Here is a 25,791-nt window from a genome sequence, read left to right on the forward strand (position 1 = left end):
TCATTTAACAACACTGAAGAATTAAGACAGGGAAATGGCGTAAAAATCAGAAAGGATCTTAGAATTATAATCAGGGGAAACAGAGTAAAGAAAAACATGTAAAGTTGGGCGTTGCTTCTGTGAAAAGAGAAGTTGTACATCCGTGTACATGTAGTTGCATTAAGGAAAAGCATTAGTATTCAAGCCGAATGATGTCATGGAAAAACCGGTTTGTTTTTTTTTAAGCATGCAAAATTTCTGTCAGTTGAAAGGGGTTAAGAACAGCATATTAATCTATTTCCCTCCTTACCTGTTGTTTTGTGAAGTAGTTAGGATTGCTGGCATTATCCATCTGGAATTTTATGCCAGTGGCAGATCCCTGACTGTGATGGTAGAAGGGTAAGGACCTCATCCAAATGCATCAAGAGGAATAGTGTTTCACTGTGAAACTGCCAAGTATTTCAGACCGGTGCCTAATAAGGCAAAAACTTGTTGCAATTATGTGTAAAGTGTAATTTATCTAATGTAATTATGAGATGTTTAGAGCCAGTCATTTGAAATAGACTCCACTCCTCTGTTAACTTTTGACATTGGAAGGACTGTAATCATATTGCAGACCATCAGCCCTTGGATTAAAATTTAAACCTACAGTGAGCTTCAAACTGCTTTGCATTTACCCTTAGAAGAAAAGGGAGGTTGAATAATTTTTCTTACGTTGATTTATCTTAGGAAAATGGGTGTCAAGGTTCTGAATTACAGTAATTATTGTAAGCATGTAAAATATTATCAACTACAAGATACATCTGATGTGGTGTGGATGGATTAGTGCACATGCTAAGACCAATTTGAGAACATTTCACTTTTTGCTACGTTTGCTAGGGCTAGTTACATCCACTTAAAATACAGATTGGCTCTAAAATGGCAGCAGTTTGCAGGTCCTAAGTGTTAGGACTTTGGTTAAAGCAAAAGGAACAAAATAATTCTTTTTCTTTTAGCTTGTCATGCAGTTTGTGCTAAGGCTTTCAGTAGTACTTTATTGTGACAGCTCATTTTCCTTTTCATTTGATGCCCTCATATACACCTTGTTGCTCTATTAAACTAGAAAGATTTAGTTTCTTAAAGAGCCTTCAATGAAGCTGTTATAAAGCCTTTTCTCAAAACAACATATATGGAGCCTGAACACATGAGATTACATTCTTTTAGTTTATGTTGCTTTTTTGAGGAAATGAAAACAGGAGAGAGCAAGAGTTTATTGCCTAATAAGTATCAGCTATTTTAATAAAAAGGGTTCATAATTTTGAGTTTCATTTTTATTTTGACCAGAACGCTTTTAGATAATAAATGTTGCAATTGAATCTTGTTTTTTTTAGGAAGTTGTTAAAACAAGCTAAATGCTTTCCATTTATGGATAACAAACTGATGCTCTAAGTTTAGGAATTACTGTGCCAAAATTTGAGTATTTCTTTGATTTCCTTGTAACCTGTAAAACTGACTGTTTCTGGTTATTCTGGGACCTTTGAACTAGGGGTCTTACCTCAGGTGGGATGTCAAAAGAATATATAGATTGTGATGCTGTTTTCTCTCCATTACTAGGAACAGTTTTTGATCTGGGCAAGTTGTGATTCAGACAATGCCACTAGATTTCTACTTGAGAATCTGCCTTTTGTGGCCTGTTTTATGGGTATTTTCACTTTTTTCATTGCAAGTTGTTAGGATTTTCTAAGCGTGTGTTTCTAAAAAAGCAGCACCCAAATTAATTGCATCTTCTGAGTACGTAAGAACTACTTTATGGCATTTTAACCTGCAAACGCTATGATAGCGTGTGTGGAAATGGAATTTACCTCACTTGGCGGACTTGAAATATATCCCTAAGCAGTAATTGCAACATCTTATCAAATTCTCAAGCAGGAAACCAACCTTTTTCTAAATGGAATTTTTATGAACTGTTTTAAGGACTGTTTACTGGAAAGCTGCCTAATCACTGCGTTCCCTGGGTAATGGCTGAAATATGTGTGCTGAATTAGTAGCAGGAAGATGCTCAACTACTCTGGCAGGGAAGAGTTGATACTGCTTTTGCTAATGCATGTAAATCACAGGAAAAATTCTGAATATGGGGAAAATTTTTATCAATAACCCCATTTAATTGTATCCTTCATTTGAACGGTGCCTTGCTTCAGCGATTTTTAAGGAAATTATTGAGACTATTTTTTTAAGTGGTAGAAGTAATAATTCAAACGCGTCCATTAAAGCATTTGGGAATACATTTAATTGATAGAAAGATTAGGTATATCAGGGGAAAAATCCACTTTGCTGGCGTTCTTCTGGTTTTGGGTCTTGGCAAAGGAACTAAAATGGGTTAAGAGGAAATTGCTTGTTCCACAGTGTGCTGTGTGTGGCTTCCTGGGGATTTTACCTTTACGGTGAGTGTTCCTCTGAACACAATGAAGCTGCAAGCGTGTGCTAAATCCAGTTAAGGAGATTTCCAGTCTAGTCTTTTGGCTCTGGAAGAGTCCCTAACTGTGCACCTGGGACATAGGATTGTCCAAAAGTGTCCCCATTGCACATTGCGAGGAATCCTGGTCTTCATTCTGCTGGTTTAGTTTGATGTTTCCATATTCTTCTAAAAAAGAATCATTGCTTTCTGTTCAGTGCCTGCATTCACAGCTGTCTGGTTTTTACCTTTTCTTCAGCTGCCTCTTCTCCACACAAGTGCCCTTGTCTACTTAACTCTTTCTTTTATGGCAGCTGTTCAATAGCTGGAGTTAAGCTTCTTGCCCTACTCTGAATTTCCAATTTCCCGTTTGAGGATGAGGCAATCACCGCTGACTTCCCAGAGGGCACTCCTTCGCTTAGTTATCCAGCTCTCAGCAGCTTTGAAAGGGACAGAGAAATGGAAGGGAATAGCTTTGGTTCATAAATATTTTTGCATTAATAATAATTAAAGTTAAGATCAATGATTGTAGTACAGATGACTACCAATAGTGCTTTATAGCCCCTTTGGGAACTGAAATTGTGTGAAATAATTCAAAATAGCCTCCCTAGAATGGTTATTCTGTGAGCAGCAGTAGGTCTGTTTTAAGGCTGGCATGGTGTCAGGAGGTCTCTGGGCATGCCAGGAGTTTCAGGTTGCTCACTTTTCTATTATTTTTGCCCATCTCCAAGTGTTTCCATTCTACATTCGGTCTTCCTGAAAATATTTGTGTGTCTTCCTTCATTTGGACATTGCAAAGCATAACTGCTTTTGTGGAGGACTTTTCGCCCTCTCCCAGTCTTGTGCCTTTTGTTTCTTTTGGATGTAAATCCAAGCAAGCTGCAAATCTTTTATATCTTATTGGGATTTAGCAGTGGTGTCAGCGAGTACAAAAAAGAGTTCAACATGTTTTATTGTTATCAAAAGCATTTCCAGGAGTGGGAATGAGGGATAGGAATCCAGGGCACAGGGATGGTGGATCCCTGTTTATCTCTGTAGTATTTTAGAGTGTGTTTCAGTGTATCCCTGAACCTCTTTTGCAAATATTGTTAAAAAGGCAGTGCTTCCCAAAGCAAGAAATGAACCCAGGAAAAAAAAATCTCACAGTCTTATCACAGCATGCTTTTTCTTTCTTATAAAACCAACATAATCAAAATAAAAACCAACCAAACCAAAACCAAAACCAAAAACCTCAAAAACTAACCAAGCAAAAAACCCCCCCAAAGCCCCCAAAAAACTAAAACAAAAAAACCCCAAGCTTCTATCCAGTAAATAAGACTTAAGTTTTAAGATTTATAACTACAGAAGGTGTCTTGATCACAGCTGAAAGAGGTTTGTAGTTATGCACGGCAGGCCTGTGAATTCCTTAGCAAACCTATTATTTTCTTCTTTTCTGAAGTATGTCTGTGAAATGTTTTGGAGTTTTGTATTGGAAAATATTTTTCTGCAACACACATTTTAGTGGGAATAAATAAAAACGCCAACTAGTATAAAGATGGAATCATGTCTTTAGGAATCTATACTAGAATAATCTTGAATCTAGAGGAAACCTGAATGTGGGGAGGAGAGTGGAGGTATTGAAAATCTGAGAGGGTTTTTGCTCGCACCAGTTGTGTTTTCATGCTGTTTACTTGGGCTAATATAGTTCATGCTGCACTGCAAAACTTTTAGGTGCCTTCAGCATGTTGAATAAGAAGCTGTAGTTTTATAAAATAGCATTTATTTTGTTGTGGATGGGCTGCTTTATCACCTACATACAAGGACTCGCAATCACATACGTTGTATCTCGTGTTAAACAAGGATTTAGGAGAACTCCATGGAGTTCAATGAGCCCATTTCTAGCTGTGTTGACAGCAGATTTCTACCCAGATGTCGGATAAGCATACTTGGTATTTTGAAAAGTTTTTCCAGGCTCCAGTTCTTTTGAAGCAGGCACTTAATGAGCTTCTGTGTATTTAGCAACCTTCATCAGATGCCTTTACATCAACTTGTGCAGGCTGCCTTTGGGCTCGTATGAAAAATCAGACGTACGTTCTAAAATGTGAGAATGCTTTTTTTCTCTGTGAATGTTTGAGGGATCTCGTGCTCTTTTTCCACAATTTAGTCGTTCAAGCCTGAGGTGCTCTGGTCCCAGGGAAGATCGATAGGATGTTGCCATTACGGCCGTGTCTGTCAATTACAGCCAGATTCAGGCGGTCAGGTAGGATTGTAAATTTGTGCCAACCAGTCACAGATGTTCCAGCTGTGCAGACATGTGGCACTATTTATTCTACTCTTTTTTCATAAAGGCCACAGGGGGCAAAATATTGTCCCTACCCAGAGACTGCAGCCGTTCTCCTGAAAGCACCTTCCAATCTTCCTCTCCACGCTGGGATGATGGCATTAGGTCTTTTTAGCCCTCACATGTTTGTTTCAAACTCCCACAGCTCACAGAATTAATTTCTGTTGGGAACACAATGTGGTGATGAGGCAGGTTATTCTGGCTGGGCTTTTCCTTTATCTGCTATACAAAGCAACTGATTCACTTTCTATTAATTACCACCAGCTATGGGGACTGCCTGGTGTTTTTCCTTTGGACTTTCAGCCTTTTGAGCTCGTTCTCAGGTTTGCTGTTTGGAAAAGCAGCGGTGACAGGAGCGGGAAGGAAGGATACAGGAGAAAGAGGCTGACTTACCCAAACCTTAAAGCACATCTCAGCTGGGAATGGTTATTGTGTGTGGAGCACTATATTTTACTTATATGCAGCACAATATTACTTGTCTCAACTTCCCTCCTCCCCCAACCCTATGAAAGGAAATCCTAAAAAATTGCTTTTTAACTAATTATAAGAAATCCAATAACACTAGCAGCTTATTTCTTTCTGACTAAATGTAATGAGATTGGAGCATTGCTTCATCAGGAGAATGACCTAATACAATAGCTCATTGAACCATGAAAGATTCATTAAAACTACCTTGCAAGGGGATTTTTTGGGCAATGTTTTATGCGGTGGACTTTTTTTCTTTTAAAAATAACTCCCAAGTCTAAAGCAGTTACTGCATGCAGTTGTAATCAATTTTGTAACACTAGGCAACAGAACTGGTTTTAATTACCTCTTATGTTCTAAAGATGTTACAGAAAAATCCTCACAGCTGAGCTGCACTTCATTTGTTGGAGGCTGAGGTTTGCAGCCAGGTGACTTTGCAAAATACCCAGATGTTGCACACTGGGATTTTGCACAAAACTTCAGGAGTTGGTGATAAGTTTCAAACTGCCAGAAAATTTCCATTTCCTGCTGACCTAAATGAAAAAATCTATCCCTTCCCTGAGATGTGAGTGGCAATGTGTCTGTACAGCTTTTAGAGTTGGTTTCTCACAAAGGGTGCATGATGCCTATTTGCCCCTCAGCTTTGTATCTATTACTAAATGATGCATTTTAAACTGTTCTTTGTATCCATGATAACTGTGGGTTCTGAAACAGTAGAGACTTTAATACACTAAGCTTGAGGTATAAAAATGAGGCATCTGTCAGAAAAAAATACGGACTGACTTACAACCTCTATAATTAAGGTGTCAGGAAATCTCAAGCTGTTAAAATTTATTTTGAGCTACCCTAAAACATTACATCCAACAAGACAATATCCAATAACAGTAAGAGAAGGGGCAGAAGGTAAGATGATGGTTTGCAAATGCATAAAAAAAGGAACTAAAAAACTAGATATGGAATTCTAGAGTTCAGTTCGATTGATGTAACTGTCCCCATCATCCTTTCTGCTGCCAGTAGGAAAATGTCCAGAGCATGTGTTTAAGCAACACGCACTAAAGCCTGTGGGCATGTTTGACTCTTTCTGGCAGTGTGCACAAACCCAGGCTGCTTCCACAGGTGAGAGAGGTAAATGCTCTTTCCTCCTGAGATACATCTGAAAAAATCCTAAAAGAAGCACCTTGTAATCTGGGGAAAAACCAAAAGGTTTCTCTTTCTACTGAAATCTTGGAGTGAAATAAAAGGAACCTGCAGAAATCAGCCTCTCTCTTTCTTTACACTGAGTTACTGAGCCCTGCGCCTCTCAGGGTCGTTCACCTGCTGCCCCAAAGCGTTTCCTAGGTGTTCAAACAACAACAACAACATTAAAATAGGAACTAACACTCAAATAACAGCAGTTCCCTGCTTTGGCAGGCTTTTCCCTCAGGGCAAACCATCTTTTGCCGCTTTTCTTTTGCAGAGCAGAAGAGCAGGAGAGGCTCAGGAGACAGAAGGACGATGATTTGGCCAAATTGCTGCCAAAAGCTGATGCCTTTAGTTTAAGGAATAAATGCCTGTCCAAACTTGGAACTCAGGTATCACTGATTAAAAACCAGAATGCTGAGGGGTTTATTTAAAGGATTTGGCGGTTTTTACCAGCCAGCAACTCCACCTCTGAATGAAATCCCTGGGATTTGTTCTCAGGAAGAAACCTCCCAGTAATGAAAAATCTAATGAAGAGAAAGGATTCGAAGGTTGGCCCATTTCAGAAGCGGAGGAATGTCTTGAATTTTATTTTTTTGCAGCTCCCAGCTCATTACTCCTCCTGTTTCTCAACCCTGGCCCACAGAAGTGTGTTGAAATAGCAGCTTGGCCCTGTGGAGAAGCAGGAATCCACTGAATTTCCTGGGATGCAGAGCCCAGCGCCAGCAGATGCTCCGTGCTTTGCTGCAAGCCTAGATCCTAGATTTCCAATATTGCCTAAAAACTCCTCCTTCCTGGGCAATCCAGAGGATCCTGATGGGGGATTGTGGCTCTGGTGGAACCTCTGAGTACCTGCTCCAGCCTCTTGGCTCTAATTACTCCGTGAGTAGCTGAGTCAGGGGCCAGGGGTTGCTCTCTGGCTGTGAAATGGGAAAATTCCATCAGGAAAGTGCTGGGATGAGCCTGGAGGGAGGTGGGGCTTCTCCAGCCTCTCCTTCTTGGACACCTTCCTTGCTCTGCTTCGTTTTTCTGACGGAGGAAAAGGTGAGGAGAAGCTCCCCAGGGAATATTGCAGAGGAATCTCCAGTTCCAGAAGTACAAAAAGTGCCCAGCCTCAGGAATTTATCCCAGCTCAGGAAAAGCACTAACCTCTCCAAGCCTGAACAATGTGAAAACCGATTTATTTTTTAAGACTTAGTGACTAAAACCAATAAAAAGAGTTAATGCAAGGACTGGATTTTGCTTCCGGAGGGAAAAGCCTTGAATTTCATGCTGGAACTCATCATTGTCCCATCATTTCAGTGGGAAACTCCTTGCTGAACAGGGACTTCCCAGGGCTCCTGCAGAGTGCGCTTTGCTTTGCTTTCATTCCTTCTGGAGGTAATTGGATCAATTATCTCTGACCCGAGCTGAGCTTGCTGTAAAGGGGCAGGAGGTTTGTGGAGCCCCAGGAATGGGGAACATTCCTGGGATACTCCAGGAAATGTTCCTGGGATGGCTCCAGGGAATCCTGGTGTGCCACAAAAAGCTCAGGAGCCTTTGACATTTGTTTGGCTGCAGGGAGAGGAGTCCGTTAGAATCAAAACGCTGCATTTGATGTAGAATATCCTGAATTTCATCGTTTCAATCTAAGCAGAACTCCCAGTCTTAAAGCTTGGTTTTAAAAGAGATTTTTTTGCAGTGGAGATTTCTTTGACGTGCCTGGAAAATTCTCATCTTCCCGAGGGACATTTTGAGTGAAAGTTCTGGATTCTGGAGGACAATGAGGGGACCCAAAGGAGCAGTTTGGGAGCTCCCTGTCCCCCTGAGCTGTCCTGGTCCTTTCTGGGCTCCTCGGGACCAGCCCTGAGGCTTTGATTGGACGCTTTCCTTGTGAATTTGGGGTGTTTTTTAAAGAAAACCTTTCGTTGGACACTGTCACCCGTGCTTTTTGGTTGTTGAGGGTTCTGGTGTTGCCTTCGGAGGCTTTGGGAAGGGAACTTTATCCCAAGAAATCCTCCCTTTTCCAGGGGCCTCTCACTAGAGGTCAGCACTGCCGCGCTGCCGGCTCGGGAATGTTGGATGGTTGGGATTAAAACCACCGAGGCTGCAGCTGCTGGGGCTTGTTTGGGTGCCTGATGTGCACCAGCCTTGGTCCTGGCACGAGGTGTCCATCCTGGGGTGTCCATCCCGGGCAGTGTCCAAGGCCGGGCTGGACATTGGGGTTTGGAGCACCCTGGCATGGTGGAAGGTGATTTTGAAGGTCCTTCCAGCCCAAACCAGTCTGTGATCCCATGGAACCGAGTCCAGTCTTTGGGAAAAGCACCTCAGTGCCTTCAATCAACTTCTCTTTGAATGTTTATTAATGGAAGGCAAAGCAAAGGGATGAGCTGGGAGGGAAAAAAGGGGAGGGGCATGGTCTGAGGGCTGAAGACATGGAGCTGTCCAAAGGGAGGAAGGGTGGAGGGAAAAGGGACGGATGGTGTAGCAAGGCAGGGAGAGGGTTGAAGGCACGTGAGCTTCCCACAGGCATCAGCTGCGTCAATCATCAGCTGTGCCTGGAGCTCCGGCTCCTCCGTCTCCAGGCGGTCTCATCTTCTGTGGCCCCTGAAGGTCTTCTAAGGCCACCGGTTTTTCTGAGCCAGCAGATGACTGCAGTTCTGCAATTCGCTCCTCGAACATCAGCTGGACAAAGAGGCTTATCTGGGAGGGGCTGTCGTCCTCTCTCAGGGCCTGAAGAGCTGGAAGAGACAGGCACAGAGCCCCGGTCAGAGCCCGGATGTGCAGGAGTCCAAGGAGACCCTCCTGCCAAGGGCCATCTGAGCCAGCTCCTGCCGTGGCCGCCACAAGAGAGGAGAGAGGGGCCAACGGGATTCGCCGCAAGGTGCTAAACACGAATCGCCCCGCCCGCGTCCCCGAAATCTCTCCGTGTTCTGCGCACGCCAGCCCTTGTCCGCACAGGGAGCCAGGCCCTCCGCAGGCAGGACAGCGATTGCAGCCCCCTGCGCGAGCATTGCGGCTCCCCCCGGCAGCCCCGCTGAGAACCCGCTGCCCTCACTCACCCTCGCTGAGGGCCTGGAGCTCTTCCTTCTGCCTCCTCAGGCGCACCCCGGCGATCCCTGGGAACACAGAGCCTGTCAGGGCCCCAGCGGCACGGCGCCCTGCCAGCGGCGCTGCCAGCCCTGTGGCCACACGGCCTCCTGCCCCGGCAGGGCTCGGCCCGGGCCCTTGCCGCATCCTGCCGCCCCAGGGCACGGCCGCAGAGGGCGGCAGCAGCCCCGAGGGCAGGCGCGGCTCCACGGCGCCGGGCGCGGATGCCGCTGCCGGGACGGGGGCTGGGGCTGGGGCTGGGGCTGGGAGGGAGCCCGGGCTCGTGGCTCACCGATGAGCTTGATGGCCGCCTCTCGCAGGGGCTCCTGTGGGTGCTCCAGGTAGGGCAGGGCCAGGCGCAGGTGTTCGGCCGCTTGGCTCTTGTCGTCTGCCAGCTGGAGAGAGCGGCAGGAGGGAGGGAAGGGTTGGCGCGGGCTCAGCCCCTCGGCCGGGCGCTCCCGGCGCCCAGCCCCGGCCTGCGCTGCCCGCACAGCCCCGAGGCCCGGCCAGCGGGCGCCGGGCTCCGGAGGGGGCGGAGGGCCGGGTGCTGCCCGGGGAGCCGCGGTGCCGCCCCGCCCCGCGGCCCCGCTGGGCCGGCGCTCCGTCGGCGCCCGACTCGGGGCACAGGAGCCTGGAGAAGAGCCCGCGCGGCCCCACGGAAGGGAGCGGCGTGTGGGGCGCAGGCCGGAGCCCCTGCGTGCGGCGCTGGGCAGGGGCCACGGCTGCCAGCCCCGCACACCGAGCCCCGCCGTCAGGGGGCTTCTCCAGAGGCCGTCCTTACCACGCACTCGGCGAACTTGAACAGCTTCTCCGTCTTCAGCACGTGCTGGAGGTCGCTCCTCTTCAGGAAGCCGGCCGCACAATGCAGCGTTTCCCGAGAGGCCTGGGGAGCAGCAGAGACGGGAGCTGGCAGCGCAGCCCAGCCCAGGGCACGGGCCCTGCGTCCCTGCGCCAGGGCCAGCAGGAGGCTGCGAGCCGGGAGAGGTGCCCGGGCAGGAGGCAGCCGAGCCCCCTGTCAGGGATGCACCGGCATCACACAACGCCTCACCTTGGCCACACGCTCGTTCACCTCGTGGCAGTGCAAGTAGAGTGGGAGCAGGCTCTGGCTCACAACTGTGTTCAGTGGCTCTTTGCCCTCATCCGCTACCAAGCCCATCACCTTTTGGAAAAGCTGAATGGAGAGCAGCTGCACGTGGCTGTTGTCCTGAAGGAAAGGAAGGAGAAGAGGCCTCAGCACCAATTTCTCCAGCCCAGCCGGGCAAAAGCCTAAAAATCCCCAGGGCACAAAGTTTCTGGGCAGCAGCTAATGCCCGTGGCACACAGAGCCTTACGTTTCCAAAGAGTGACAGGAGGAGGTTGGCTAGCTTCAGGGCAGTGGTCCTGCCGATCACGGAGTCTTTCCGCTGGCACACATTGGTGAGCGCAGCGAGGGACATGGCGACCACCTCTCCGTCGGCATCCCCAAGCCGCTCCAGGAGGCTTGGAAGCAGGCTGCGTACACCTCCGGCCTGTATGGAACACACAAGGCTGTGCTGGGAAGCCACCAAGAGCTGCAGCGCCAACACCGCCCTGGCTCTGCTAGCCCACCCTGCCGCTGCTGGGCCCAGAGGCCAAAGGCCTGTCCCGAAGCACTCGAGCAGCTGGAGCAGGAGGCAGGAGAGCTGGGAGCAGCTGCCTCAGCTCCTGAAGCCCAGCCAGCCCAAGGGGCTGCTTTCCCCAGCGCAGCTTCAGCCGCTGCCCCCTTCTCACCATCGAGGGCTCCTCGCTGAGCAGCACAAGGCCTTTGAGCGCCAGGTGACGTCTCTGCCTGCAGGTGCCCCGCAGGTGCCTTGACATCTCCTCCAGGACACGGCCTGCACATTCCCTCAGGTCCAGGTACTTGATGACCTGAAAGGCACAGGGCAGTGACAGGTGACCCGAACAGCAGGAGCCCAGAAGCGCACAGGGCCGGGCCCAGGCAGCAGCAGCAGCAGCAGCACAGGGCTCGGGCACCGGCCCAGGCAGCTGCAGCTACGAGAGGGCAGAGGGCTGAGAGGCAGCTGAGCGAGGCAGCGCTGGCTCACCTCCACCAGGAATGCCAGGGAGGGCAGATCCCAGCGTGGCTCCTCCCTGCTTAGTGGCTGGAGTAGGTAGAAGCCAATGCGGGAACAGGTGTGGCCCAAGTGACGGCGCATCTCCCTGTCAGGGGGAAAAAGGCAGCAAGAGCCTGAGGTGGGGGGGACAGTCTTCTCCCAGGAGGTCTAACTCACAGGTCCGGTCTTTCCCCAGTATCTCTGGAGGGGGATGTGGGCGCTTTGGGAGGCGGCCCCTTCTGGGCACCCTCCTCTGCCAGCCTTTTCCAGTCGGCTTGGCCGTCCCTCGGTGACGAGGCCCTCGAGGCCATGAGCACAGGGACTGTGTGGGGCACAGGGGACAAATGTGGGAGAGAAGGGGTTCTCACCTGGCCAGCAGACCCACGGCATAGTGCTGGGTGTCAGCACAGAGCAGCGTGTCCCAGCCACGCTTGCGCTCCATAGCCATCATCTCTGTGTTCCACCACATTTGGCTGAACAGAGCCTTCATGGCCTGCACTGCAAACCTGTGTGCAGAGCAAAACCCAGGTCACACGGCGAGCGCTGGTGCCGGCCACAAGGACATTGAAAAGACAGGAGGACTGGCACCTGTTGGGGTTGCTGGGAAGGCCGTGTTCCTCCTGGCACGCTCTCCAGAAGTTAGCAACTTCCACTGGCATCTCTTGTGTGGTGATGACAATGTGGAAGAGGAGAGCAACAAACAGACGGGCTGAATGAAGGAGCACTGCCCTGTGGCATTTGGGCACCTGGACAGTCAGCCACAGCCCCAGAGTTGCCTGCAAAAGAAGCAGCCCGAGACAGAGCTCAGTGCTAAGATGTCCGTGTGGCAGGGCCCGAGGGGAGACGCAGGGGGAGCGACGGGCCTGGAGCCCCCTGAGCCTGCCCTAAGCCAGTGCCTGAGGCAGGGAGAGGACGGAGAGCTGATGGAGAGGCGACCGGGGAGCGAGCAGAGGCCGGTTCCAGAAGCTCACCGCCAGGGCAAAAACGTCCTCGTCGTCGCCATCGGAGGTGGTCGTTGTATGCAGAGGCCAATCCTCCATCACGCGGATGAGTGCTGGCAGCACCTTCTCCGCTGTCACAGCCGACGAGCCTATGGCTCTCCACATGCTTGCAGCAGCTCTGTGGGATTGGAGCTCTGTGTCAGGGCCGTCTCAGTCACAGTAGCATGCCCTGTGCAGCTGTGGAGGCCCAGGTGACAGAGCCCTGGTGCCCTGAGGGGCAGGGAGGGAGCATGGCAGCAGGCTGGTGGAACAGAGGGGCCCAAGGGTCCTGGACCGCTCCGCCTGTCTGGCAGAGCCCATTGGACAGGCTCTGCAGGGCAATGGGCCCTAAAGGCTGCTGAGCCCTGAGCTCTCAAGGCAGGTGGGCCCCATACCTGTCACACGTTGGGGCACAGCGCAGGAGGGTCAGCACAACGTCAGCAGGTTGCTCTTCGGCCAGCCTCAGAAAGTCCAAGCGCATCCTGGCATCCAAAGTGACACAGGCCGCCAGTCTCTGGTGAAGGTCCTTCACCATGGCTGGCACCTGGAGGAGACATGGGGAAGACCTGGAGCGCTGTCCAAGGGAGCAGCTTTCCCCAAGAAGTGCTTCCCCTCCTGCCACACCCTCCTGGCCTCCAAGACTCAGGGTCTCTTTTGTGTTGGTGTTTCTGAAGGCCGCGCACTCAGTCACTGCCATGTCCGTATTTGCTGCGTCATTGATTGCAGCATCCAAGCGCTGAGCCAAATCTGGGCTGACATTGGGCTCTGCCTCGAGCTCAGTCAGCCTGCGGTCAGGCTCAGCTGTTGCACGGCTTCTGGTCATCCTACGCCGAATGGGCACGAGCCTCCGGAACATCTGCAGGAGAGCAAAGGACAGGGAAGAGAGACACGTTCCATGGAGTGCTCCAAGCGCGGAGCTCGGCCGAGCAGTGACAGCAGGCCCAGCCCAGGCGGGGATGGCTGCACGTACCTTCAGTGATCTGCGGAAGCGGCCACGGGTGGGCTTCTTCTCCTGTGTCTGCTCCATGGTTGCATCTGGCAAAGAGCGAGCGTAGCCAGAGCTGAGGGGTTGCAGGAGAGGCCAGAGAAGCCAGCCCTGCTCTCCCCAGGGAGGGACAGCCCCAGGATGCCCCAGGGGATGGAGCACAGCTGCTGCAGGGGCAGCCTCGGCCCCTCTTCCATCCTGTCAGTGGGCGGAATGGGAACGGGGATGGGATGGGGCCAAGCTGTCCGCAGCCATCGGCCTTGTGGCCCGGCTCTGCCACTCACCATCCTGCTGTGGCTGGAACTGCTCCAGCTCTTGAGGGGGTTGTGCTGGAGCATCTCCAGGGCTTGTATTTCTTCTCCCCCAGCAAACTGTGAAGAGGTCGCGAAATCTGCCCGCCATGTCAGCGTCTGGCCTCGAGGGCACCTTCAGACAGATGCCTCTGAGGAAACTAGGGAAAACCCTGCGGCAACAAGTCGTGCAGTTGTGCCTTGAAGGCACCTGCGACAAAGAAGCCTCAGGAAGGCTGCAGGACAGCAAGTCCTGCACACTGGTCTTGAGGGCTCCTGCCACAACGACAGGAGACTCCTTGTGGTGCTTCAGGTCACCAGATCCTGTGGTCTGGCCGCGAGGGCACCGACCGCAGGGTTGGGAGATGCCTCGGGAAAGCTCCGAGTCACCAAGTCCCGCAGTCTGGCCGCGAGGTCAGCTGCAGGAGCAGCGCTTCGGAAAGGCTCCGGGTCGGGCACAAACGAGCGGGCTGTGTGGGAACTCCTCACAGCACCTCTCTGGCGCGTCCTGTCCCGTGGCGTGCTCCGAGCACTGTGGCGTGGCTGCGTTGTTGCCAGCACCTATGTCACCGCGTGTCACAAAGGCTCCTCGGGCACCCTGTGCCTTTCCCTGCCACGGTGACCACGCTGCTGCACCGTGTCACAAAGGGCCCATGCACACCCTGCCACCTGCCCCGGCCCTGCCCCCGCTCCACCCAAAGTGGCCCAGGTCCGAAGGAATCCCTCGGCCCAAGTGTCTAAGAGAGCCCAACAGGACCTTGAATGATTTGATGGCTCGAGCCATCGGCAACGGCTGCCCTGCTCTGCGGGCTCAGGGCGGCAGAAGGAGCCCCCAGGGCTGCCGACGCAGCCGCAGCGGGAAGGGCACGGGGCCTGCCGCAGAAGCTGGCACGGCCTCCCTTCTCTCAGCTGATAATTGTCTTCAACCAAAGTCAGGCTTTCACTTCAAAGCCAGCTCAGTGCAGGCAAACCCTTGGGCAGCTAAGATCTCCAAAAGGCTGCTCGATCCAAAATGACCAATTCTTCTTTAATTTCTCTTTTTGGGTCACTGCTGATCCTCTCCTCCTCTTCCCCCTTCCACTCAGCTGAGTTGGCAAAGGCTGGATTAGCCACTTTATCCTTATGGATGAGCATGGCAACTTGTTTTGGTTTGGGAAGACAGGTATTTGCTAGGTAAAAGTTGGAGGTTTTTTTTGGAATGGAGAGCGTAAACTTTTTTTTTGCTAAATTATAAATTTACAATTAGAGGTTTTTAGGCAAAGATTTGGGAAATAGGAATAGCAGTTTTTTATTAGTATGTATTACAAAGTAAACAAAAAAAACCCTTCAAATAACTACAGTGTTAATAACAAAAGAAAAACAGTATTAAGAACTTTGAGGGCTTTGTTTTACAAAACTTAGGGCAGTTTGGTTTTGGTGTTCTTGCAGGATTTTTAGAGCAGCAAGCTGAAAGAGTGGAAAGTTTCGGGCTGGTAGCTGGGATGGCAGGGTGTCCCGGCAGCGCGGGGCTGCAGGGTCACTCTGCAGCAAGAGGAGCAGCGCTGAAGAAGCCGAAGGCGGGGCAGGGCTGGCTTAACTCCTGCGGGTGGCAGAGAAGGCTCCGGATTCCGGCTGAACTGGCCAGAGTAGATTTTTGAGGACTGGATTTTTTTTGGCTACAGTGAAACTTTTCCAGTTAGCAACAGTTTAGCCGTTTTTTTTCTTTTTTTTTTTGAAGGTCCGGAGGGGGGGGGAAAAAAAAAAGAGGACAGCTTCTAGCTGCTTTAAGCTTTGTTTTTTACTTGCGTGGGGGTTTTTTGTTACTTTGTTTCTGTTTTTGTTTCGGCTAAGTATTTTGAAGTGTTTAACATTTGGTCTCTTTGGTAACTTATGGGGAAAAAATTCTTTAGAGAAAGAAGGAACAAACCTAACTCCCAACATTATCTACTTTGAATTTTTTTTTATACTAACATATTATATTGAGTTTAAACTGTTAAAATATATATATATATTTATATATATATACATGCAAATATGGATACAGTCACATTGTCATGGGTAGTTTACTTTAAGACAAGGTTTTTTTGAGGTATGCATTGGGGTTTTTTTATTATTTTTTTGCATTATTTGCCAGGTGCAACTTGGTTTCTGAGCAAAGACAATTTCACGGATGGGATTGTTTTTGCTGGAGGCAGGATTAATTTAAACAGGTTTTCTCAGTATACTTTTCATGTGTACTATTGGAACTTTATTTTTTGTTGTTGTTTGCACGGGCTTAGATTGGGCAGGATTTGCTCGGTTGGTGGAACTTTGAGTGTTTACTAGCTATGTGGCTTTTGCTAAATTAATACTTTAGTTTTTGAAAGTTTTTTTACTTAGTGCTTTTAAGGTAGCTTTAAGCAGGTTATTGCACTGTTTAATTTTTTCGACCGCTGGTGCATGATAAGGAATATGGCATACTTACTTAATGCTATGTTTTTTAGCTTAGGTGCTTATAAGACAATTTTTGAAATGGGTTTTATTGTTTGATTTGATTTTTTCAGGGGTGCTGTGTTTTCACAGGACTTGTTTTTTTAGGCTCAGGATGGTGTTTTGGACAGTAGCATGAGGCACAGGGTAGGTTTTTAACTATTTAGTGATGACTTTTCCTGTGGTTAGTACATAGCACCTGCCCTGGCGGGTTTGGAGAAGGCTGATGTAGTTAATTTGTTAGGGTTTTTTATATTTATATTTGGACTACTGCTTACTATACCATAAGGGCTTTACTTGCTTGGCTTGCTTGATTGCAGCACGTGTTTTATAGTTATGGATAACTTGAGAAATGCTGTCTATGGTTAAATTTACTTCTTGGTTTTGGGCTCACTTAGAGGTGGCATTTTTGCTTGGATGATTCGAGGCATTATGGGCTTATTGAGCTAGGAACAACTTTTTTCTGTCTTGCTAATTTAAATTTTGATACTTTTATTTTGGCAGCTTGATTGACTTGCTTATTATTTTGGTGGTTTTTATTAGCTTGATTCTTGGGAACATATGGGAATTACGTGGCGGATTTTTACAGGTAGCTTTTTACGCGAGTGGCAATGGTTTTTTATTCATCAGCAGCCTAGATTTTTTTTTTTTTTAATGTTGCAAGTTGGCCTTTTTCTACTTTTTTAGCCAACTCTACGGAGCATTGGCTACTACTTACGAATTAGTGTAGAGGTAGAGCTTTGGCTACTCTTTGTTTTTAGCAATGTCAAGGGTTAATTGGACAGCTTTGAGTTTAGCAAGCTGACTTGATTTTTTTTTTTCCTTTCAGTGGCTTTTGCAACTTGTCATGTGGGGTTTTATACGGCTGCTTTCTACTTATGGTTCATTTTTACGATGCGACAGGAATCGTCAATGAAAAGGGCGTAGCGTGGTTTTTTCGCCGGCAGTTGGTTGTACGGAGGAGCTTTTTTTGCTTGTGTCACTTGTTCTTGCTTTTCTTTGTCTGTGAGACTAAAGTTGGTTTTTTTTTCTCTTTTCTGGTCAGTTTGTAATTATTTTTAAAATTTATGGGTGATTTGTGTTTTTAATACGGGTGCGCTGTGTGATGAGGGCAGTCTATTTGCTCTATGTGGCGTCGGTGGCATGGTGGGTGGAGGCAAATGAGGATTCGGTACCTTCAAATGTTCACAGAACCATGGAATTCCATGCTGGATGGGTTGGAAGGGACCTTAAATCTCTCATTCCCAAGCCCTGCCATGGGCGGGGACACCTCCCACTGTCCCAGGCTGCTCCAGTCTAGCCTGGGACACTTCCAGGAATCCAGGGGCAGCCACAGCTTCTCTGGGAATTCCATCCCAGCCCTCACCACCCTCCCAGGGAGGGATTTGGGTTATAATATTTGCGTTTGGCTTAGGATATAAAAGCATGTCCAGGACGGGTTAGGTAATTTGGGTTTTTTTCCAAAACAAAAATCCCTTCAGAATTGTGGAATTTTATTCTTCCAGGTTCTAGAATGTGCTGAACTATTTGTATGGATGAAATGAATGAAATTATCCCAGATGAAATAATTTGCTGCCAGTTAAGAGCCTGCTGCTATAATTATTTATTAAGCATAGATCTCTTTAGATTGGTGATGTGTTTACCAACACCACAGTGCCACATCTACATAAATTATAAATAAATACATCTATATACATAGTGTAACCCATGATTGAAGTGATGTTGTGCCTGAACCCCTGATATCACCCACCTTTCCCTCTGGAAGGATTTTTAATTTGAGTATTTAAGGGAGAACTTTCCCCTTTCTGTGTGTGTTAGCCATTGCAGAGTTTCCCTGCAGAAAGCTCCAACCTGTGTTGACATTTTGCTTTCCTTTTTTCCCCTGATCCTGCCTGCCCTTGATTCCAGAGGAGAACAATGGGAGGGGAGTGAGTGCTGAGGGTATTTACAGCACAATCATGGGAAACGCTCCCCTCACCACTGAGCCCTTTTCCTTCCCCTGGCAAATCCTCTGGCTCTGCTCCAGCCTCGGGATCCACAAGTCTCTTCCCTGAGGGAATTGTTATCAACCTGGAAAACTCCTGTATTCCAGTGGCACAAGGAGACATCCGAGATCCACCTTCCTGGTGCATTCAGAAGGTGCTGCTGGGGGAGTTACACTGATCTGAACAGCTCCAAAGGTCAGAGATTTCTTTGTAATCAATTCTTTTTCCCAGCCTTCTGAAGTCTAATGATCAGCTTTCCATGATTGTTGTGGTGGTTGCAGGGTTTGAGGGGCAGCAGAGTAAATTGGATTTAGGGATAAATTGCCATTTCTTCACAAGACTGAAAAGGGAGGGGAGGGATGTTAATATTTCATGTGGCTGGGAGAGGAAATGCCTGGCAGTGCCAGGGGAAGAGTCACAGCACCTGGGCTGAATTCACCCAGGTTTTTTTGGCAGCAATGATCTCATTGATCAACATGAAGGGAACAGAAAACAATTCTGCCCCAGGGCAAGAGAAGCCTGGCTCAGGAGGGGCCATCACTGCAGTCACAGAAGGTTTCAGTGAGCTGGAGAAGGCAACAGAAATGGGATGTGTGCTAAAAGAAATGTGAGGGGGTAGAAGGTCAATACCAAAAATCAAACCAAATTAATCCTTCCTTCTTTTGTTTTTGCTGTGTTTCCATCTGTTTCCATCTTTCCATTTGCTGTGTTTCCAAAGCAAGGAAGGGGCAGGAGTTTAGGAGGGGCTGGTTCAGCTCAGCCTTGCTGATAAAGCAATTTGGGTTTTCCCTCATCAATCTGTTTCATTAACTAAAAATGCAGAATTGGAGAAGTTGTGGGATATTTTTGCGTTTTTCTGCAGCTGGCGGCAGGAGACTTTGCTCAGACTGGGGGTTGGGGCTGTCCAGCCTGGAGAAGAGAAAGAGCTGTGGAGATTTCATTGGGGCCTCCCAAGACCACAAGGGAGCCTGAAAGAGCTGCAGAGGCACCTTGGACAAGGACCTGGAGTGCCAGGACAAGGGGGAATGGCTTTAAACTACAGGGGGAGAGATTTAGATGGGATCTTGGGAAGGAATTCCTCCCTGGGAGGGTGGGGAGGGCTGGGCTGGAATTCCCAGAGCAGCTGTGGCTGCCCCTGGATCCCTGGGAGTGTCCAAGGCCAGATTGGAGCCCCTGGGACAGTGGGAGGTGTCCCTGCCCGTGGCAGGGTGGGGCTTGAAGGTCCTTCCATCCCAAATTCCATGATTCCAGCCCAAAGATAACCTGGATTGGAGGCAGCAGTGCCTGGGGGCTAAAGCACCTTCCCAGCTGTTATCAGAACAGGAGTTGCAGACATTTTATCCCTGGGTTTTCTTCCTTGTCCCTCAGCTGGGAGGTGATGGGAACGACCAGCAGGAGCTTCCCCAGGCCCTGGGAGTGGGACACTGGGAAGGGGACACTGGGAGTGGGACACTTTGGGAATGGGATACTTTGGGAGTGGGACACTGGGAGTGGAACACTGGGAATGGGACACTGGGAGTGGAACACTGGGAGTGGGACACTGGGAGTGGGACACTTTGGGAGTGGGACACTTTGGGAATGGGACACTGGGAGTAGGAGACTGGGAATGGGACTCTTTGGGATACTGTGGGAATGGGACACTTTGGGAATGAGACACTGGGAATGGGACATTTTGGGACAGTTTGGGAAGGGGACTCTTTGGGAGTGGGACGCTTTGGGAGTGGCACTTTTACAACCACTATTGGCTTTGTGGTTTATCCTGAGACAACAGACCCAACCATAAATTGTCACTTCAGGGCCAGCATTTAGTGCCAGCTCAGGGAAATGCAGGGTGGTTGTGGCAGGTATTAAACACCCCCAATAAATCCTGGAGGAGGATCCCAGGGTAACACTGCCTGCTTGCCAAATCTGTTTGCAGAGCGCACAAAAGCAACGAGGAAAACATTGCAACAGCACAAAGGTTTTCTCACAGCTCCACCACAGGCTGCTGCCTCGGCAAAGCTGATTGTTGGTGCTTTTCTTCCAGCCCCAAACTGGGATTGAGCCATGCCCTGCATCCATTGGGACTGGGATGCTGTGGCTGTAGGATAAACCCCCAGCCAAGCCCCCCAGGGAGCCATTTATCCTGTTTGGAGCCCGTTTATTTTTCCTCCTTCCCCTGAAGATGTGTGTGAGGAGCAGAGATTCAGCCAGGCCCTCTTCCCAGGCCCATGGGATGTGTGTTTCTTTCCCGTTTCCTGGAAGCGCTCGGTGTTTGGGGAAGGTTTCTGGGCCACGAGGAGCTGCTGGACACCATCCACAGCCCCTCTCAGGCATTTTCTGCTGGGTGGGACTCCCTGAAAATCCCTTCAGCTTTGTAGGGAAAGCACTTTTCCTACGGGGCACACAGGGTGTGAGGCTGGCTCTGGGAAAGAAATATTCCCAGGGAAGAAAGGCTGGGAACGTGCTGACGGCAGCACTGCTCTTTCAGGTGTCACTGTAAGAAGCTTCTAAAAAGCTCCATTTCTGCTTGGTGGGCAGAAAGTACAGGAAAAAGTGCTGGGAATGTGTGGAGTAGGAGCTGAAATGATGTTGGGACAGCTCGGGCTGGAGGCAGGAATGCTCAGCAGGGAAGGAACAGGCAGCCTTAAAAGAAGAGAAAGCTTGAACATGTGAATTCTAGACAAAAGAATTTATACAGAGCTGATGAATTATGACCGATTCGCAGCGTGTTTGGGCTCCTGAAGACACAGATTTGGGGTCCCTGACTGTCAGAGCTGTGCTGTGAATTTTGTGGTGGTGCCATCCCCTCCTCCCCAGCACCCCCAGAGCAGGGCTCAGCTGTGCCTCATCCCACCCCTTATCTCCGGTGCATCTGCTGGCTCCAATTCCCCGCAAGAATCAGATTTGAAGGAGTGACAAAAGCCCTCATCGGTTCTTTCTCCTCTTTTGGTGGGGATGCAAACTCAGAGAAGCCAAGGAAAAGAGCCCAGTGCTTCGCAGGGCTTGGGCAGAGTCCCAGGGGTGAATTCCCAAAGGAATGAGGAGTCTGTTCCCCAGCAGGCTCCATGTTCAGTTGGATCCAGGGAATTCAGCTGGACATCCTGGAGCCAAGGCCTGCCCCAAAGCTTTTCTTGCCGGGCTGAAACATAAGAAGTGTGAGTTCCCAGTTTGCCAGGCAGCTCAAACAAGGCAGCAAACACTCCACTGTAGGCTGGGATGTCCATTCCTCATGCTGGTGGTCAGGGGTGGGTGGAATTCAGGATTGCCCAAATGGAAGAACTAAAAATAGAAAGAAACCAAGTTGTGAGGGAAAGCTTCTCACAATTTCCACTAAAACAATCCGAGAACTTGCTTTACTCATTTCCTTCTGCTCAAACCAGGTTCTTGTCAATGAATCCTGTTCTTTTTCCTCCTTCTCAAGGAGCATGTGGAGCCCAGGCCCAGCTGTGACTCAGGTGAAAGCACAGCACCATTTTTCCTGCCTCGGGGGAAGAAGGTGAGTCCTGGAGGTCCCCTAAGAAATGACCAAATTTTGCAAGCCAAGGAAGCTGGGATAAATCTTTCCTTGAAACTCTGGGCTGGGAATAATTCCCTTCGCATTTCCTGAGTGGGGATGAGCTGGTTGTGGTGCCAGGAAAGGCCAGGGGAATATCTCAGATACTCACCTGTAGGATTTGTGTTTTATACACTTGGCATTTGTGGGGAACAGCAAGGCGAACACACTCGTTTCCTTCTCTCAGGCCGTGAATAACACTGAGGAAATTTTTTGCACTTGGAAACCACAAGGTGGGGAGCTCAGGGACATCAAAATGCAAAGAATTGTAATCTGTGGGTGAAACTCTGAAATCGAGTGTTGAGCAAGATGCTTCTAAAGGAAACAATATATTTTCAGAATTAGATCACTAGTGATTTTTTTCTGCTGTGCAAAATAATTTCTCATTCACTCTTTGAAGGAAATAAAGAAGAAAATTGCATTTCACCTCCCTCTCCAGCTCCTTACTTTAATGTATACCTAGGCAGAATTTCTTGTCCTCTAATTTGAATTATCAGTTTGTGAAATGGTTTTTTCCTCCCCTCTTCCAGCTTGTTTCCAATTCTTTGCCTATAAGGAAATGATTGTGCTCCCCCTTTCCCACCCTTTTCTCATCCAAATTAGAGCTTTTTGTCATTTTTTTCCCCCATGGTATCACTTTCTTGGGTTACGAAGCAAAGCCTCATGCTCTGAGATAAACCTGGATACGTGGAGATGACTCAGGATTATTGGAATAATTGTGACTTTTCTTTTTGGGTTTTATTTTAAACCATCTCAACCCAATGAGAACATTTAACACAACCATGTCAGCTACAGGGGTAGAATTTAATTGAATTTCCTCAGATCCAAGGCCTGGCAGAGCTGCTGAGAAGGAATTCCACAGAGGGGAGGAATTAATCTAAAAGTGAGGGATCAGGTGTATCAGCAAAGGAATTCAAGTTGAGGAAACAAGGGGAGCACTGAATCAAGTTGTCTGCTTGGGAAATTCTCCAGGCTGCAGCAGAGAGAAGGAAAGAAACCCAGCCCACCTCAGCCAGGTCTTGGAAAGTCTCCAGCAAAGTTCAGGCACTGGAGGGCAGAGGAAATGCCTGAGGAGGAACTTCTGGATGTGCAGAAAACGCTCAGCCCTGGGCACGGGAGAAGCAGGAGCCTGCCTGGAGCTCTGCCCTTGGGATAAAGAACTGAGGGAGAGAACACAGAGCTCAGAGGGGACAGCAGGAGCCTGCAGTGAGGAGCTGCTGGGCTGTCCCACAGCCCTGGATTTGGGAACAGGATGGTTTCTGTGTCAGCCCTGCCACGTGGGGAGCAGTTCCCTGTCCCATCCATTCTGTGCTCCCAGAGGATGAGGAGCCCTGGTGACAACCAGCTCTCCTCGGCCCTCAGCCAGAGAAGGGAAGCAGAGCCCTTGCCCAGGCTGGGAACTTCCTTCACTCCCAGCCTGGGTGACACCAACCTCCAGCATCTGATTCAGGATCAAAGCTTCCTCCTGCAATTCCAGCCCTTAGCGACGCAATCCTTCGTGTCCATCCCGCTGGAAGAAACTGCAGAGTTTGAAGGAGTTTAAATCTTTTCAGAATGCATCTTTTCAAAGGTGAACTACCCAGGAAATGCTTTGCTTCAGTGGCTCGCAGGCAGCTGCAGTTGTTCAGGATTTCCACCAAATAACCTGGAAGATCCTCCAGGAGTTTGTGTATGTTGAGGAAAACAGGCACAACAGGAAAGTTTGTGCATGGAGCCAAGTTCAGGTGTTACCTAGAAATTCAATTCCGGTCCCCAGAGCCCAAAGCTCTGAATTCCCAGGATCAAGGAACCCCAGACTGGTTTGGGTGGGAAGGGACCTTCAAACCATTCACCACACCTTCCACTGGACCAGGCTGCTCCAAGCCCTGTCCAACATGACCTAGAGCATCAAAAAAAAAAAAAAAGAAAAGAAAAAAAAAAAAAAATTCCTCCTGGAAGTCCTGGCTCAGCTGAGAAGCTGCACATCATTATTGGTGCTCCTGCACTCTCCCAGGGGGTGTTTTTCACTCCATTCCCTGAGCTGGCTGCTGGAGAAGGAGCCTGGCACCAGCTGCCCTCGGGAAAAGCTGTGAATTTTGGGGAGGATGCAGAACAGCATTTAACAGTGTGGGACAGCCATAAAGCCACCCTGCTGGTGTGACTCAGCAGAGGCAGGAGCTGTTTGCTTTGGCACAGGAGCTTCCTCAGGCCAGGATCTTTGCTCTCACTGAGATTTGTGGGGCAGAAAAGCTCCCTCAGCCTCTTCCCAGCACTCTGAAGACATCAGACTTGTCTTGGGATGGTGCATAAAGGCCCAATAACATTCGAGTGATACAGAGAGGTTTATAATAACCCATTCCTCAGCACACGGAGTGATTCAGAACTGTTTGCATGCCTGTGTGGGACAGATCCTTCATCCTCTGAGGGGAAAACGTGAGATTTTTCCTCCAGAAACTGGATAATGGGGTACTGATGGTGGAGTCCATTTAATCACGTGAAATACAGCTCCTGCTTGGCTGCAGTTTTGAAGCACCTTCCCAAAGACAGCAATAACTCTGAGGAGCTGAACCCCGAGACTCATCCTTGTCTCCTGGGAGTTTTTACTGCCCTCAGTGCTCCCTGCACCTGCACTGCAAGGAGGGCAGGATTTTATGGCCCCTCGAAAGTCCTGTACACAGCTTTTCCTGCATTTACTGCTGCTAAACACAGCCTTTGTGGGATCATATGGCACTTTAAGTGCTCTGATTTACAGAGAGGCAGCAACTCCATCTGTAACAAACATCCTAAAGCTGAGTTTAAGAGCGATCCACTGTATTTATTTGGCACATAAACACTCCCCTGCAAGGCATGTGCCTGAACTCACAGGAACATCACGGGCACAGCAAGGTCACAGCCAAGCTGAAGGTGACAGGGGAGAAAGGCAAATCTTGGGAATTAGCAAATGGAAAACCGTCCTTTTCTCCTGGTAAATATTCCGGATACGTGGCTGAGATTTCTTCCTAGGATAAAGAGCCTGGTGTTACACAGAACAAGAAAAAGACAACCCCAGGCTCGGTTTAGCTTTAGCTTTCCAAAGTTATGCGTTTTATCTGTGGATAGAAATTGTTTCCCTGGAATTAGGAAACTCCAGGTGGCTCTGCGAGGTCAATTATCTTTGAGCTCCCTCAAGCGGCACTGAAACCTTGGGGTTTGTCACAGAAATCCTTGAGTTTCTTACAAAAAATTCTCGAGTTTGTCATAGAAATTCTCGAGTTTGTCATAGAGATCCTGGAGTTTGTCATAAAAATCCTCGAGTTTGTCATAGAAATCTTGGAGTTTGCAATAGAAATCCCCGAGTTTGTCACTGCAATCCTCAACTTTGTCACAGAAACCCTCGAGTTTTGTACAAAACCCCTCGAGTTTGTCACTGAAATCCTTGAGCTGGTCCCTGAAACTTCCCAATTTGTTGCACAACTCCTTTCCTAATGAAGCCCTGTCATTCGAGCCCGTGTTTTTCACAGCAGCTGTAGCAAATGGAGATGCTCGGGTTTCCAGGAATCGAAACCACTTCAGAGCAGTTGAAGGCGATCCATTTAATAACACAGTTCTCTTCTGACAGATCTCTGAAAAGACACGGATCAAGGGAAATGAAGCGTTTTATGTCCAAGAGGAGTTTGCAGCTGATTCCCAACATGATACCTGTGTGTTGTGAGAAGTTGTTTTGACCTTTTTTTTTTTTTTCTTCTGTGGTTCCTTCTCAAATTCATGCCAGAGTCGCTGGAAAGTGAACGTGTTGTTCAACATCTCAGGTAAAACTCAGCCCTTTGCTTTCTACACCTTGAAGAGGTAAATAAATCCTCTGGCTTCAATCCAGAGGTTTTTTAATGTGGTTTTGCCTCGTTAAAAGCACATTTTATTTAAGAAGAACATCTTTTAATCAGAAAGCAATTGATGGGCACACAGGATTCAGGTCGTTTTTGGTGCAAGGAGATGAAATTTGATAGCAGACTGGAGCTTTTCACAGTTAAAAAAAAATAGCTTTTTCAAGGGTTTGAATAATATGGCAAGAACCTTTTGGAGCAAAGAGCTCAAGAA

Source organism: Chamaea fasciata, unplaced genomic scaffold (assembly GCF_029207755.1).
Source record: "Chamaea fasciata isolate MVZ Bird 193981 ecotype frontalis unplaced genomic scaffold, bChaFas1.0.hap1 SCAF_36, whole genome shotgun sequence".
Classification (NCBI taxonomy): domain Eukaryota; kingdom Metazoa; phylum Chordata; class Aves; order Passeriformes; family Sylviidae; genus Chamaea; species Chamaea fasciata.